This window comes from Nothoprocta perdicaria, unplaced genomic scaffold, assembly GCF_003342845.1.
Source record: "Nothoprocta perdicaria isolate Ctin4 unplaced genomic scaffold, notPer1 scaffold_32, whole genome shotgun sequence".
NCBI classification, from domain to species: Eukaryota; Metazoa; Chordata; class Aves; order Tinamiformes; family Tinamidae; genus Nothoprocta; species Nothoprocta perdicaria.
In genome coordinates, this window is record NW_020455555.1 from 2093650 (window position 1) to 2099649 (window position 6000).

At 44.7% G+C, this 6000-nt stretch overlaps 1 protein-coding gene across 3 annotated transcripts in view; it reads right to left on the bottom strand.

The window, feature by feature from the left end:
• The window catches only part of LDB3 (LIM domain binding 3), a 97991-nt gene extending 92714 nt beyond the window's left edge, over positions 1–5277 (bottom strand). For 2 of the 3 annotated variants that reach the window (XM_026043097.1, XM_026043099.1), the window contains exon 1: positions 4944–5111. The gene's annotated coding sequence lies outside the window, so the exon portion shown is untranslated. Of the gene's footprint in view, positions 1–4943; positions 5112–5251 lie in introns of those variants that run through there. The other variant, XM_026043098.1, reaches the window with a different exon arrangement.
• Between the last annotated feature and the right edge of the window lie 723 nt (positions 5278–6000).

Sequence of the window (6000 nt, forward strand, 5' to 3'; positions counted from 1 at the left end):
TCAGCAAATGATTTCTGTGGCAAAAGCTTAGTTATATCACATACCTTATGTCATCGCATACATCATATACTCAGATATTATTTTAATACAAGTCTCTTGATGGCATGACAGTTAAGCAAAGGACTAAGTTGCCAAGGAGCTCATTGTTTGCCTAATTTATTTCTGAGATATTTGATAGGTTCTATTCCATTTGTATTTGAAGTTCCATAAAATTTCCCAGCCCAAGTTTAGTAGTGCTGAACAGCAGTTTTGCCTTAAGCTGGAAGTAACTAAAATACAGAGGACAAGGGAGGCGAGGTTGGCAGAGCTATGAATATACACAACTGATGGTAGAACTTGAGAACAAGCATTAAGAGTCCCAGCTTTTATCGAAGGAGACAGTTAATAAATTTTCAAAGTCATGAAACAATAAAAGCTTTTGTTTAATACTTATGGCAGCCAAAGAGCTATTTATACAAGCAAATCATCATATTCTGCATTGACACTAGATTAAAAAGAACTGACAATGTTTTTAGACAGAATCCCAAATTAAACAACATAACTGAACATTTGAATAAAAGTTGGGCTGAAACTGTAGAACTGGCCCAAGCCAAAAACAAAGCAAATGAAAAAACAGAGCTTGAAACAGAAAAGAGTGCTACTGTTTTGCAAATATCTCCATGATGCACCTACATTTGACAGCATTTTTTAACTATATCTATAGGAACCCATAGAACTGCTCAGGACTGCCCATTTTTTTCCAGCAAGCCTCTTTCTAAATCTAATATTGGATCTCTTTTTTTAAAGGGCACCTGCATATACACAAAAGATCAGAGGTAAATTCCCACTGCGTGGTTCCTTTTCTCTTCCTAGAATTCATTGCTGTTTTCTATTGCTCTGCCTTGACACTGTTTCAAAGATTGAGGAGCATAGAAAAAAAAGAAAAAGAAGAAAAGGCAAGAGAAACCAGGTTAGTTATTGATTTACYAGCCAAGACAGACGTGTGGACAAAAAGAATCAGAAGATAGGCTACATTTTTATGAACTGTGAGGTCCATCTAAATTACCTTCCTATATCTAAATCTGTAAGAATTTAAATAGCAAGAGTTTAGATAGCACAGACAAAAAGCTGAACACAGCCAAGCACCAAGAGATGTTTAAAACAGATTGCGTGCTTTTGCCTTACTTTCACATACATAACATTGCATTCATTTATCTGCCCATGATACCTGAAAGGGTGCATGAGCTCATTCAGGCTGAAAGGTATGTTATGAAACTACAGTGATACTCTCAGAAGGGGCATTAGCATCTGTATGAAATACCAAACTGAGCTCACTTGCTCCTCCTCCTTGGTTTTTGCCAGTATCCACATGAATTCTGGCACAGCTTGAAACTTTCTTTTAAAAAAAAAAAAAAGTGTAGAGAATGCCAGTGTCCTGGCCAATATACCCTCTCAACACAAGATGACCAAACAGGCACAGCTCTTACATGTGCRCACATCATCATCACTACCAGAATTCTCATTTTCTAGACCTTTCAAGTCTGCTTCCTCATGTATTTCCTTCATCTTTATCTTCACAGTTTCACATCTCTCCCATCATCATTAATCACCTATATACTCTCTTCCAAGTAAATGCTGTGACTAATAACAGTGAATTCTAACCAGCACAAAAGCTCACACTGCAGCCACAGCTCCATTTGCCAGGCGTACTTAGAGCACAGGCCCCACTTGCCTTCTGCAGACTCCTACAACTGGGAGTCTCTTGAACAGATGCGAGATCCACCCAGAAAACCTGCCGTTTTCAAAGGCAGATCAGTGAGACACACAGATGCTCTTTAAAAAGCCTGTGCCAGATACCTAGAGCAAGTAGAGAGAGGTGGATTGGTGCAGCGGGTACAGTGCTATCATAACTATCAGCACAAGCCCACCAAAACCTCATGGGAAAGCTAAGGAAGAAATAAACTGCATGCTTACATATAATCCTTCTGTTCCCAGAAGTTAGCAATGTTTAATTTAGACTTTAGCTGCTTTATGCTTCTTAGCATAATAAAATAGTCTTGCAAAAGTTTTGTTTGTTTGCTCAGACAACAGTATTTAGTTTCTCTTGGGGTAGCTTCTTGCCTATGTTCTGCAGTTTATTCAACATTGGTGACATTACTCTAGTTCCTTCCCTTCAGAGAGAAGCTACGCTGAGTCAGAAGAGATTAGTGGCATAAGAGGTGACATTTAATTAAAAAAAATTACCAGGAGTAGGGTGGCATCTTCTCTTCAGATATCAAAATGTGGAAGTGTCCAGAGCTCCCAATGTCCCCCCGACTTGTCCCCGGCTGACTGATGGGTACAGATGTGATAAAGCTGGTCAGGTCCTGAGCACAACAGGCCCTAGGCACCAGCTGGCCTAATGAGCTGAGGAGAGCTCCCATCTGCAGCGGGCAGCTCCGAGCTGCAGCTGAGCCACACTTCCACAGCTACATCACACACACTAGGCTATAGGAAACAATTCACACGTGATGGGAGACCATCCTATCGTGTTATAACAAAAAAAGCTTCAGGAAAGCTACAACTGCATGCTTGGAAGTGCACATCATGAAGTGAATGAAATAAAATGCACTGGAGTCAACACTAAATTTAGATGGAGGACACAAGCCCTGGAAATGCAGTTGTTCCATTCAGCTGACCGTGTTACTCCCCAGCTCTACTGCAGCTGCAATGCTAGCTTTGCTTCTAAGAGAATCTGCTACTTTTACTGCAGTAACAAAGCTGCATCATTTGTAACACTGAGGAATTCAGAAGTAGATTCCTTGACAATTTATTGGCTTCTGATCTGTGATAGACCTTGTTCTTCAATAAACAATATAAATCTCTTTATAAAAAAAATGTTAAAAACACTAGGATCTTCTGCCTCAGTCTCCCTCACTACTGCCTCTCTGCTACCTCTTGAGGAGCAGCAGTACAAGATAACATTCAGCTTTAGAACAAAAACATCTGCTTTATTGCATTAATTCCTAAATTGCACCAACTAAGATTATTTGCACTCATTCAGAAAAGCAGACAGGCAAGGGGGATACATTGGGAATACGTGCAAAGAACCTATCCACATATACACTAAAATGAAGAAAATAAAWTCATGTTTTAAGCCAGATAGTTTGAATATGCAATCCTAGATTATTCCAAATTTGTGGTTAGCTCAAGGCTAATTGTGCTCCACATGTAACAGCAGGGATACAATAGATATATCTAGGCGCTGATCTTACAAGTTATCCATAGGACAGAATAGCATGTACTTACTATCTATGGGCTAATCAGTACTAAAGAACTTCACTAAGAGCCACTAGAGAGGAAAAAGCCTTTTACTTCACAAGTCATATCTTCATGAATATCAAACTGTAGGTAAAAATAACTACTGAGAGCAAAGATTTTTCCCCAGCAGATTTTGAATATTGCTTCCACAACAAGACTATTTTACAGGGCAAGAAAGCTCAATGCTATCTCCTTTCCTTCCCTGCTGAATTCTGGACTAAGTTGAGTTATTCCTACTCGTACTTCCTCACAGTTTGTTTCACCCACTTAACGCATACCCTTTCTTTCAGAACTTTATATTCTTGAATTCCTCTTAGATGCCTCTTTGTCCAGTTATCTTAAGTCCTGTACTTGGATCTTTCTGAAGGAATTAAGTTTTCTTTCACCTTTGGCATCACCAAGATCTGCTTTGTTGATATCTTTCTAGTAATGCAGTTTGAGGGTCCCAACAGAATATACGATTCCTGGAGATACATGTTAGTGTGATATAATGATGGAATGTGATCTCCCTCCCTCTTGCTGCGATACGATGTCTTCAAAAAACACAGCTCAGTTTTCTGCTTGACTTTTTGGTACAGTCAGTATCACCTTACAGCCTCACACTATTTTGTTTACTCTCACCTTTAGATCCTTCACTATTGCAGAAGAGTCATGTTTTAGATTTTTTCCCCCTCCTAACTGGTATGCTTTTAATGCCACAGTTCTCATTTCATTACTATAGTAGACAGGTACAGCACAGTGTAGCTACCTCATATGTGAGGCACAAAGACTTTGAAACCTATGCTACACTGCAAGACACACCTGTGGAAAGACTGGCTATTGAGGGAGGGGAAAAACAAGTGCCACCTGCCCTTTTACAAAGGTTTCTTCCAGCCTGTATTACAAAAAGACTTAGGTATGTGTTACTGAGGTCTCACCTTACTAAGGTCTCAGTTATTGCTTTTAAAAACATCTCAACTACAGCATATAACACTTAGCATTTCTGGGGCACTTCCAACAGATTTTTTATTTTTATATACATTTACCTATGCATTTATTTAAAGATAGAAAACTCCAAACATCTGTTGTTTAGGTAAACATTGTCATCCTTTTCTTACACAGGTTGGTCATAACAGATTATCAGCTTCAGGTCAGCAAAGGAGTGAACAGCAGAGACTGGATTAAAACACAAGGCTCAGCTTCTAATGCAGATGGTCATATCTGAACCAGAAACAGAAGGCTGCAAAGGGCTTTGCCACTTCTGCCTTCATGCTTTTCCACCTATAGTACAAATCAGCAACCCTGCGGCTGCTTCACTTTGCGCCTTGTTGCCTGCAATCTCAATTGACTGTTCTGTGACTAAGAGGGGAAAAACAAACAGCAATTAAGACTACAGGAAACACAGCTAAAGAGCCCAGATGCTCATCTTCCGAAGCTCCATCCACCTGGACCAGGATTTGGGTACCATTTTGCAAGCTGGGGGCCAGGGCAACAAAAGGACCCCTGAGCCCCGCCACGCAGTGGGAGCCTCAGCTTTATCCCCCACTGCACAGACTCCTCACAGACTGTTACACCCCTGCGAGGTAGCAGCATGCTCCCAGGAAAACGCTCACACTCCAAGTAGCCACAAGTTAAGATTAAATTGAGCAGCTCCCCCAAAGTCAGATTTCAAGCACATCACTCACCTACTAGTCTCTACCTTCCCTGGAAAGGCTTTACTAGTTAACRTGTTCAACTAGGGAGAGCCTTTAATCCCTCGGGGATGCGTTTATAGGCAGCATATGGCTCCCCTTCTACAGCCGTCATTTGCACAAGTGCTTTGAGGCGAGGGAAACCTTGCCCGGTGCCGCGCTCCCTCCGGCGCCCTCACCCGCGGACGCGAGGCCGCCTTGCCCTACGCGGCGGCGGGCGGCCCACCAGGAGCTGCGGGCGCCGCAAGGCCGGGGCGCGGCAGCAGCTTTGCCCCCTCCTCCCGCCKGGACCCCCGCTTTACCGTGCGGCGGCGGCAGCCCCGGCGCGGCCCGCGCGGCGCTGCCCCGGCGCGGGCTCCGCCTCCCCGGCACCGCCGCCGCCCTCGCCCCGAGCGGAGGAGGCGCCGCCGCTAAGGTGGAGCCGTTAAAGCGGCAGCGCCCCCGCCAGGCGCAGGAGCGCGCGGGCTCCCCCCGGGACCGTTCGCRGTTATCACCGTTATGTGCGGCGGGTGTGGCAGGCCGACAACCCTCGGGGACCGTTAACAGTTATAACCGTTACCCGCAGCAAGTATGGCAGGCTAGCAGCCCTCCCCCGAGRCCGTTAGCCGTTATAACCGTGCAGCAGGTGTGGCAGGCCGACGCCCCATCGCTTTAAAACACCTGCRCATGATTTCGATTTTCCTTTTCCCTTTCCTTTCCCTTTCCCCGGGGTCCGCGCAGCGGCACGCGCGCAGAGCCGCCRCCATGGGGCGGAGCGAGGCGAGGCGGGGCGGGGCGGGGCTTCCCGGAAGGTTCTGGAAGGCGCGCGGGAGGGGGCAGGCGCTGCGGCGCGTGGGTCGCTTTTAGTGGCGACGTCTCCCGTGAGGTTCCACGCGACGTCGCCGTTTGGGCCMCAAACAGTTTATTTATATGTCTGTATGTGGGAGCACACATTTATGCACTACACAGGTGTAAAGTTCTTAAAGCATTYTACATTGCTAGGATGGGAAAAATAGGGGAGTTGAAAAAGGGTGAATTTGCCYGAAAAGGGATGGGGGAGACATGAGCGAGT